The 11,188-nt window shown below is 40.9% G+C and overlaps 1 non-coding gene across 1 annotated transcript; it reads left to right on the top strand.

Moving 5' to 3' along the window:
* Window positions 1-10,745: 10,745 nt before the first annotated feature.
* Window positions 10,746-10,852, top strand: LOC118485353. The gene has a single exon (XR_004875653.1). It is a non-coding gene; the product is annotated as a small nucleolar RNA R71 (small nucleolar RNA).
* The last annotated feature ends 336 nt before the right edge of the window (window positions 10,853-11,188 follow it).

Here is an 11,188-nt window from a genome sequence, read left to right as displayed (position 1 = left end):
AAAAAAAAAATTGCATCGATTACTTGTCGGACTGTCAACCTCGATTGTGTTAGTCTATTGAACAGGTATGACTTGGCACTTAAAATGTTGCATTGGTTAAGGGATCTAGAGGTATTCTTAATGTGGTGAGTAGTTCCGTATTGGTTTGCTTGAGGACAATCAAAGATAAGTGTGGGGATGTGATGGAGAGGGTGAAACTCGAGTGTTAAAGTGTTTAAATTACGTGTCTTATTGTGTTTTAAGCGGTTATGCGTTGCGAATGTGATATCTACGAGTTTTTGCGGTGTTACAGGTTAATCACGTAAATTGGTGAAGTTTGAAATTTTAGTGGATGCATGTGAGGAGGTTTGGCTCTAGAAATCAACATCAATCTTGATATTAGCGGCTAGGATTGACTTTGAGATGACCATTCATCACCAATATAATCATCATTCATATATTGGAGCAGACACATGACAATATATGATTCTTTTTAATTGTCATATACACATGCAGCCATACTCATGTGAATAGTGGATTGAGGAGCTCACAATAAACAAAGAGATGTGGATGGCACATGGGAACATCTTGGAGTTTGTGATGAGGATTATCACCATATACATCATCATGTGGGCTTGATTTTTCATGCAAGATATTATTACAACATCATTTTAATATATACAACATGTTGGCCGATTGGTATTGGAGGAGCTTTATAGTTCATGTTGACTTTTGTGGGGCATATAAGAAAAAGAAACAGCGGCTCCTATATGAGGCTTACGGCTGGCAAACTGTCACTTGCGGTTTTGCTTGGTGTTCACAAAAAGGAAACAGTGATATTGAGTTGGGGGTTACGGCTCCTAGATGTAACTTACGGATTCCAAGATTTAGAGGTGCATGTGCTTTATGTGTAGGGGATTTAATGTTTTAAAAAAACCCTCTTAATGGGCTTGATGACTCACGAAAGGTAAGCAATCATCACCATCGAAGTTAGGCAGCATCATTATGCCAAAGGTGGGCCGGTGGACTTTTAGAGATCAATCATCGATTTGGAGGCAGCCCATTATCTTGAAAATTAGGAGCAAAACTTCATTATTTTCGGTGGGCTTTTGAATCACATATCATCATCAATCATCGATCTGGGGATTATCATCGAATTGGAGGCAGCCGTACACTATTTTTTAGCTCTCAAAGTCACGAACAACATCATCACTCACCACTCAAGATCCGAATCAATCGTGTCATCATCACTCGTTCAAGCTTTTGAAGATTTGTCACAGATCGTGAGCGGCTAGTCGTCCCGTGACCGTCTCCGAGTCTAGGGTTTATGTGTGAAACATTGGGTTTACATATGTTTACAACTTTTTGGATTGAGAATTGATTAATCTTTCGGTTAGTTATTGTTTTTGTTTTGATTAAACAATTATTTGGTTATCATTATCATTTGAGTTCATCAATTATTTGGTTTGTTCATCAATAACCGGGATTAAATTCTAGGATGTCGTTGTTTTAAACCTTTAATCATTGAACTTGACTATGTGTATGAAATCTGAAATTGGTAACTAATTGGACTACTATTCATTTGCATCAATCTTTCGGTTTCGATCATGGATCATTGCAATCATATATATTGTCCGTTAATTATTTATCAAAACAAGTTTTCAAATCATGTCTATGTGATTTCCAATTAGTAGTAAGTACGTAATCCGATTTTCTACATAGCCTGAAAACCCGGAGGTTGGTCGTTTCTCTCATTATTGTTTACAAATACAATTTAATTCCGTTTTCATAATTCATCTCACGTTTTGCAAAAAGCAATTAGGTTTTAATTTAGATAATAGTCATAAACAACGAGCTTTCATACTTTCCACTGATTCCCCGTGGATTCGACACCCTACTTGCCCTTTACTAGTAAAAGGTGAATAGGACACTATTACATTATTTTTGACCGACCTTACGACATCGATCATCAGGACCCCAAACGAAAGGTTTCTCCTTTTGAGTCAAAGAGGTCAAAGGGACAACGATCTTCGAAAAGTTAGAGATAAAACGACGATAATAACCAGCAAGACCAAGAAACGAACGAATTTCAGATGGAGATTTAGGTGCAACCCAATTCTTCATGGCTTTGATTTTAGAGGGGTCAACGTGAATACCAAGTTCGTTGACAGTATGACCAAGGAATTGAACCTCTTTTAACCAAAATTCGCACTTGGAGAATTTGGCGTGTAGACGTTCAGTACGAAGAAGTTCAAGGATAAGATGCAAGTGTCGCTCATGCTCTTCTTGTGTCTTGGAATAGATAAGAATATCGTCGATGAAGACGATTACGAAACGGTCCAAGTATGCTTTGCACACGCGGTTCATCAAATCCATGAAAACAACAGGTGCGTTAGTCAAACCAAAGGGCATGACCACGAACTCGTAATGACCATAACGCGTACGAAAGGCGGTTTTAGGTACGTCTTCTTCGAGGACTCGAAGTTGATGGACCCAGAACGAAGATAGATTTTGGAAAGGCAGGTCGCGCCTTGCAATTGATCGAAGAGGTCATCGATGCGCGGAAGAGGGTATCGATTCTTGACAGTAAGCTTGTTGAGCTCACGATAGTCAATACACATACGGAATGACCCATCTTTCTTTTTGACAAACAAAACGGGAGCACCCCAAGGAGAAGTACTAGGGCGTATAAAGCCTTTATCAAGAAGCTCTTGAAGTTGACTCGAGAGCTCTTGCATCTCAGAGGGTGCTAAGCGGTAAGGAGACTTAGCGACAGGCGTAGCGCCAGGCACTCAATCGATGCAAAAAATCAACAGAACGAGCAGGAGGCGGACCAGGAAGATCATCAGGGAGCACGTAGGGAAATCACGTACGATGGGAACATCGCTTATGCTTGGGCTGTTGTCCTTCTTTTCCACAATGTGGGCGAGAAAGGCGAAGGTACCCTTGCGTAAGCACTTGTTCGCTTGAATGCACGACATGAGCTTGAGACCTTGAGAAGGTTTCTCGCCATAGACATGAAAGGAATCACCATTGGGTAAAGGAAGACGAATAAATCAGCATGAACTCGCCTAAGCCAGTCTATACCTACTATGACGTCGAAACTACCCATTTGCATAGGTATGAGGTCGATTGAGAAGGCATGATCATTAAGGATCAAAGAACAATTGGAAAGAACGGAATTGACAGCGACGGTTTTACCATCAGCGACTTCGACGACGAAATATCGTGGCAGCTTAGAGCCTTTACACTTAAGCAAGGATTCGAATTCTAACGATACAAAACTCTTATCGGCGCCAGTATCAAACAGACAAGAAGCATAAACATGGTTCACAAGGAACATACCAGTAATGACATCATTAGCGTTCTGAGCCTGAGCAGTAGTGAGAAGAAAGGCTCTACCTCGAGCGGGTTGTTGAGCCTGTTGCTGCTGCTGCTGTTGCGGTGGCTGTTTTTGTTGTTGCTGTTGAGGCTGGTTTCGCTGGGGACAGACGTTAGCCATATGGTTGACATCACCACATTTAAAACACGCTCGCACAGGAGCGACTTGGTTCGGAGCTTGGTTGGTAGCAGGGTTTGCAACAATAGCCTGATCTTGGGCAAGCTTTGGGTTGTAACGGCAACGATTGGCGAAATACCCCAGTCTGTTACAGGTGGCACATTTGCGACATAGGGTTCCAGTAGGGTGGTGGTAAGAACATTGATTACACTTTGGCCATGACCCAATGTAGTTTCTCTCTTGAGGTCCAAAGGTTGCGGGGGGTAACGGCAGGTACAGTTTGTAAAGGTTGTGGGTTTGGCGGAGTGAGGACCGCACCGTTTTGGTTTGAAGCCTTCCGCTTGTTGCCTTTGTTTTTCTTGGTGGATGAGGAGGGTTCAACAGTGGGCTCAACGGTGGCTTGATGGGCGGTTTTCAGTGGGGTTTTCATGGCATTTCTACGCATGACATGGTTACTATTCAAACGGGCAGCTAAACGAAAGGTTTCCTCAATAGTGGCTAGGCAAGCAGCTTCCATAAGGTTCATGAATGAATTAGGGCAGTAGTGGATGTATTTGTTGAAGGCTTTTTCAGGAGTATCAACCTGGCTAGGACACAGGATGCTAAGTTGTTTGAAACGAAGGGTTAAACCATCATTGTCGTCATCCACTTGCTTAAGGTGCCAAAATTCACTTTCCAATTTTCTTATCTCGTGCGGCGGACAAAATTCCTCCTTCATAATCTTTTTCAATTCAGCCCATGGCAATGCGTGGGCGGCGTCCTCACCTCTTGTGCCTCATTCAGAGGTCCACCAATCAAGAGCTCTTGATCGGAACACCCCTGTGGCATTTTGGGTGCGTAAGTCGTCGGGACAACCACTCTGACGAAAGGTGATTTCCATGGCATCAAACCAAGAGAGTATTGTGGTAGCACCATCTTTCCCAGTATATTTCAATGGTTTGCAAGCCATGAATTGTTTGAAGAGAAAAGGTGTCTTTGGCTTATCCACCTTGGAGTCCACCGAGCCATGAGGCGAATCAGTGTTAGTTTGAATGCGGCTAACAATGTCAGGTATAACTCGAGCCCTTTGGTCGGCCATTTGTTCAGCAATGAGCCCAACTAGCTCTTGTTTGGAGATGGATTCGCTGTTGGAACCTTTCTTTTACTTGGTCTTCTTTGATGAGCTTGGAGATGCCATCTAGAAGTTCGAAAGAAAAGGAAAGGATGAGACTTGATCATAAATTTTTAAAATAAGTTTGCAAGTTTAAGTATGCAAGTATGATGTATCACGTATGGTTCACATAATTATCATGAATTCGACATGTATGCGACAAGTATAAACACGTATGATTGCGCAAAAAGAGTATAAATTTAGTTTGTTCACGAGAATTATTATTGTTTTTGATTGCGTGGGATGTGCGAATTGTGTAACGGTTTTGAAACGAACGAGGTAACAAGTATAAAAATCACATAGAAATTGAGTCACATAAAAGAGAGGCTCATAAAACAAAGGATTGTTTTGGGTAGAGAAACGTCGACTATTCCAAAGTGAATCGAAATAAGATACTCTCGTCGAGAAGCGATTAACGGTATCTTACCCTTCCAGTTACTACACGTCTCTAATCGATTGAAACAATCGAAACTTTGGCGAGAACGAAAATCGAGGAAGGGGACTTAATTGACAAGGTGCGGGTTTCACCCCTAACTTGACAATTTCGTGCCCTAATGTGGTTAGTACTCGTCGGGTCAAAATATAATTTCAACACTTTGACGAGGGTCCACTAGAGTTTGAATTGGAAATTTACCATTTAGATGTGGATTTCACTCCTAGCTAAATGGCGAAATTTCGTGCAAAATAAGAATAAGCGGAATGAGAGTCGTTCACCAAATTGTGGGTTTCACGCCTATTTTGATAAACTCGTCTCTTTTGTATAAAGAGTGTCTTCAAGTCTTCAAGTGTATTGTGTGAAATGTCTTAGGAAAGACATTATGTAAATATTAAGACCAAAAAGAAGAGGAAGAAGCAAAGAAGGAAGAATAACATTTTAAGCAAGGATCAAGAATGGTAAAAAATATGGTTCCTACTATAGACTAGGTCGAACATGGCAATTCTACCTAATCTCTGATGTGTGTGTGGTGCTATATATTTTAGGTGTATATTTTAAGCCCTTTTACACTTTTTAGCCAAGTTTTAAATTTATAAAACACGATATTTACTAACACTAAACACACATATGGGCAAGTGCACCCATCGTGGACGTAGTATAGTGCTGGTAAGATACCGAGGTCGTCCAAGGACACAAGAGCTTTTAGTACCGGTTTATCCTCAACGTCTAATCAAATCAAAAGGTTAGAAAAAGATTTTAAACTATAAAAATAAAACTAACTAAAATGCTGAAAAGTAAAATAAAAGTAAAAACAGATAGACAAGATGAATCACTTGGATCCGACTCGTGTGTAGTGTAACCTTTGATTATTTCGGCACTTTTGCACTGTTTAAGATATTTTCTTAGTTATTGTATTAGGCCCCTCTTTTGAAGGTGACGTTACCCTCAACCCAGTAGTTTGAGTCAGCAAGGATATAATCCTAAAGGGTCGGATTATTGAAAGATAATTAATTAAGTTATTAATGCATAATGTGGTAGGCCCTTCTTTTGAAGGTGACGTTACCCTCGGCTAAGTAGTCCAAGTCAGCAAGGATACAGTCCTAAGTAGCCGGGTTAAAGTTTTAATAGTAGTTTAACTTATGAGGGGATCAAAGAGTTTGGACCCCCGCCATCCAATACCGGTGGGTATTGAAGGAGATCCTACTAAATTTGACCTAGGTCCTTTGCAGGATCTATACACTAAACAATGGCAAGACTCTTACCAAACCATTCCCTTAACCCCCGACCAGGTAGCCAACATATCTCCATATAGACCGTGGAGATATGAATGGTGAAAATCTTTTATTTTATATAGACAGTAAAATAATGCCAAGACACCACAGACAAACGATAAGGAAGAATCACCTTCAACATAAGAAACTAGTTATTAAAGTTATTAATACATAACCAAATAAAAAGTGCTAAAAGATTAAAAATAAAAAGTATAACACTAAACACTTGTCTTCACCAAGTGATGTAAGAGACTTAGGCAAACATGGCCTTTGATTGTCAAGAACTCTTACGATCAATCTTGGATCCCGAGACGACTCACACACTCTATGATGGACAATGGATGATGGTGGTGGGTGGTGGGTGAAGTGTGAGAGAGGTAGTGTGCCAAGGGACGAGTTGCAAGTGATCCAAGCACTCCTATTTATAGGCTGAACAGAAGCTCGGGCACGGCCCTGTGTCCATCCTCCTCTCTTTCTTCATTAAATGCAGTTTGTCTACATTAATTGACCACGCCCCCGTGTCCGCTGAGCACGACCCCGTGTGCAGAAGCGTATCTGTACTATCAAGATTTCCCTAGAGCCTGCGAATCTTAGAGTTGACCACAGCCCCGTGTCCGCTGAGCGCGGCCCCGTGGTGGGCGATAGAAGCTTCTACAACTTTGTCTTTTCTGCTGACACTTGGGCACGCCCCCGTGCTCATTGAGCACGGGGCGTGTTCAGCCTTCTATTCTCTTGTTTTGCTTGGGAAGATGTTGTAGGGAGGTCGGGCATGTCACGTTTGTCCCTTTTCTTGTATTTATGTTAGATTTAGCTGCCTTTTTTGCTTCTTTTGTTTATTTGAGCTCATTTAATCCTGAAAATACAAAAGGAAGACAAAAACATACTTTTTCCAATATTAGTACTAAAAAAGGGTTAGTTTTATGCCACAATTGATGTAATTTATATGTTGCATTTTGTGGACATCAAATACCCTCACACTTGAATCTTTGCTTGTCCTCAAGCAAAACTCTTTATAATGTGGCTTTACACTCCCAAATGGAATGGGTAGAAGAGAAGGTTTTTGGGCTTTTCATAGAGTGTCGGGATTTCCAAGATTCTTTATTAAGTTTTATTTTTGTTTATTTACAATCCTATTCGTCATGATTTATTAAAAACATTTCATAAGATAAATTACTTATTAGGGCATAACATGTCTTTTTAAAATTCCATTTATATACAAGTTCACATACCTCACGGGGGATCACTCAACACTCGGCCGAAGATGTATTTTTAGTGAATCACTCGAGAGCGGCATGGAACTTACTCCTACCATAGGCTTGCAAAGCAATCAATCTTCCTCCTTTTTAACTATACACCTTTGTAAATATCAAGAGGACTTTTGGGGTGAAGGGTTAGGCTTGGGCTAAAGGTGGGTGGTTGGGTTAGTGGTTAGTAAAAGGGCGAAAAGCGTAAAAAGCGTCGGTTTTCAGAAGACTTTTCATTTTTCATAACTTTTTATTTTGATGAAGCATTTATTTCAAACAAAGTTGTTTTTGATAAACTTGTTTGTTTATTTCTTGAGGCTTCATCATCATCATTTTTTTTCACCAAATCATAAGAAAAACCGAGCTTCTTACTAAAATAAAAGGTTTAAAATGAAAAAGGGTTTAGGTGGGTAAAAGGGTTTTTGGTTTGGGTTAAGAAATGAAAAAGTTTAGGCTCAAAGGGGTTAACTAGGGGGATTTTGGGTAGGTGGTAAAAAAAAAGAAAAATAATGGTGTAGATATAAAAAGGGTTAGTCCTAATGCCTCCATCATTTACTTACTCGGGTTTAAGTTGGTAAGGACCGGGAATGTATCGTCGTGGCAAGTTCTAGATTCGTACGAACCAAGCTGCTATTCACACAAGAAACGAAAAATGAGCATTTAGTTTAAAGATATGTATTTGTATGCTCAATAAAGGCTCAAAACTCACTTTTGTGGGAATGGGTTTTTATGTGATCAAGTATATATAATCAAATTTTAACTAAGCTTGTCATACCGTTTCATAATTTTCTTATGTTGGTTCTTTTTATCACGATGCTATCGGTTGTAAATTTGTAAAAATATAACCTTTTTAGAACTTGAATTTTCCAACTTAAACCTAGACAAGTAAAAAAAGATGAAAATTTTTGAAAAAATTTGGGGTGATTAGCGGTTCCAATAGAGTTTTGTGTAAGGCTTGTTAATTAGGACTTGCAAGATTCAAGGTTTTAGCATCCCCCCCCCCAACACTTAAATTACACATTGTCCTTAATGTGTCCCAAAATTTTAGGTTGATTGAATGTGTAAAAAGGTGTGAAAAAGCAAAATTTTATGTTATTGGGCATCTAGACACGGCCCCGTGGTTTCCGGGCACGGCCCCGTGTTCAGATCGCCAGTAACAAAAGTTTGTAAAAAGAAACAGAAGCCTGGGCACGGGGGCGTGTTCAGTGAGCACGCCCCGTGTCTAGTTACCTGAACTGGGCATTTTCTGCAGACTGTGCAGCACGGGGCCGTGTTGGGCGAGCACGGCCCGTGCTGAACTCGCTGTAATGAAGAAAATTTGTCGGATGGCTCTGTTCTTGTGCATGGGGTGCTGGTGCAAGTTTCCCTTGTTATCCTTCACCATCCTGAGTGTGTTTTATTCCTGAAAATTAAAACTAAACTAGAAAACATAAAAATTAATCTAAACTAAACTAAGGATAGTTCCGCGGAATGCCTCCGTGGTGCGCCACGTTTATAAGGGTCCTTGGCTAGACCCAAAACCTGGTCATATGTTACCCAAATCGGATGCTTTGCGTCCCATGCTACACCATCGAAGAGCATCATCCAATCTTGATTCGATGACCTTTATGTAGTTGACCGGATCTTCGTCTTCTACTCCTTTTCCAACCCCAAACTTCACTTCCTCTTCCCCGAACTTCAATGTTAGTGTTCCGTCATTCATGTCTACCACTGCTTGTGCTGTGGCTAGAAACGGTCTCCCTAGGATGAGAGGGACTTCGGCGTCTTCTTCCATGTCTAGTATGACAAAGTCAGTCGGGAAGACGAAATTTTCGACTTTGACCAATAGATTTTCAACGACACCTTGTGGATATTTGACGGATCTGTCGGCAAGTTGTATGCTTATCTTTGTAGGGCTCGTTTTTCCTAGGCCGGGTCGTTTGAACATTGAGGTGGGCATGAGGTTTATGCTAGCCCCAAGATCAGCTAGTGCATTGCGAATGGGGGATTCCCCAATTGAGCAAGGAATCGTCAAGCTTCCAGGATCAATCTTCTTTTGTGGGAGTTTGTTGAGTAGTAAGGCGGAGCATTCTTCGCCTAAGTTAACTAATTGCAATGATTCAATTTTCCTTTTATGAGTGAGGAAGTCCCTCATAAATTTTGAATATTTAGGCAATTATGTTAGGACTTCGATAAATGGAATATTAACATGCAATTGTTTTAATAAATTTTCAAACTTTGTGAATTGCTCATCGGTCTTTTGACAAATTAACCGACCGTGGTATGGAACCGGAGGAGCCTTAGTAGGCTCTTGAATTGGTGGAGAAGCCTTCTCTTGTTGGGGCGGAGTTGTGCTTCTTTCAGTTGGCGGTGATGGAGCCTCTTCGGAACCCACGGTACGGTTTCTCAATGTTATGGGATGGACTTGTGCTTTCGGGTTGGTTTCAGTATTACTTGGTAACGCGCCTTGTGGTCTCTCGGAGAAATTCTGAGCTTCTGATTTAATTATTTTTCAACGTTTTGTATAATAGCTTGTTGATTTCTAAAATTCGGTTCCAATTGTTGAAATCGATCCGAGTTTTTCTTTTTGGTGTCGGAGATGCGGCGAGATACAGTATCTTCAAGCCTTTCTCGTCCACCTTGTTGTTGAGAGAAATTTTGTGACTCGACTCTTGGTTGTTGAAAGTTTGTTCGTTGGTTTAGCTTTTGTTGGTTACTACTATGTCGGGTTCTCTCCAACCAAGGTTAGGGTGGTTACGCCATCCTTGGTTGTAGGTACCCGTTGGAGGACCCGACGGCCTAGGTCTATTATCAATGTAGTTTACCGACTCTGTTTGGTCATATAATTCTTTCATACAACTCCAATTTTTGTGTGGCCCACCACACCCCTCACAAGCCATAACCGAGACCGTTTTTTGTCATTTCTAACTTTTTGATTTTTGAAGACAGGGCCTCGATTTGGGCTTGTGAAGAAGTGCTTTCATCAACCTTATGGGCGCCCGGGGCAATAGATTTATTGCCTCGGGGAGTGTGCCACTGAAAATTGGTTTGAGCAATTTCCTCAATTTGATTGTAGATTTCATTTGGGTGACGATTACCTAAAAGTCCCCCGGAGCTAGAGTCAAGTGTTTGTCTTGTGTGTGGCAACAACACATTGTAGAAAGTGGATACTTGTTGCCACACCGCAAGACCGTGATGAGGACACTTTCTTAGTAGCTCCTTGAACCTTTCCCAAGTTTCATATAAGGATTCCCCATCCTCTTGTGAATATGTATTAATTTCAGTCATTAATTTAGCCGTTTTAGCAGGAGGGAAATACTTATATAGAAACTTTTGGGCTAGTTCATCCCAGGTGTTTACCGAGCCAACTGGGAGGGCGTTGAGCCAAGCCTTAGCTCGGTCTTTCAGTGAGAATGGAAACATTCGAAGGCGGATGGCGTCGTTTGATGCTCCATTGATCCAAAAGGTATCACATATTTCTAAGAAATTAGTAATATGTAGATGAGGATCCTCGTTCGCAAGCCCATGGAAGGTTGCGGAGTTTTGAAGCATTTGTATCAAATGTGGCCGAAGTTCGAAGTTGTTGGCTTCGACATTCGGTTCATTGATAGCGGCACCGAGATTACCTAC

This window comes from Helianthus annuus, chromosome 12 (genome assembly GCF_002127325.2).
Source record: "Helianthus annuus cultivar XRQ/B chromosome 12, HanXRQr2.0-SUNRISE, whole genome shotgun sequence".
NCBI classification, from domain to species: Eukaryota; Viridiplantae; Streptophyta; class Magnoliopsida; order Asterales; family Asteraceae; genus Helianthus; species Helianthus annuus.
This window is presented reverse-complemented; position numbering and strand designations above follow the sequence as displayed.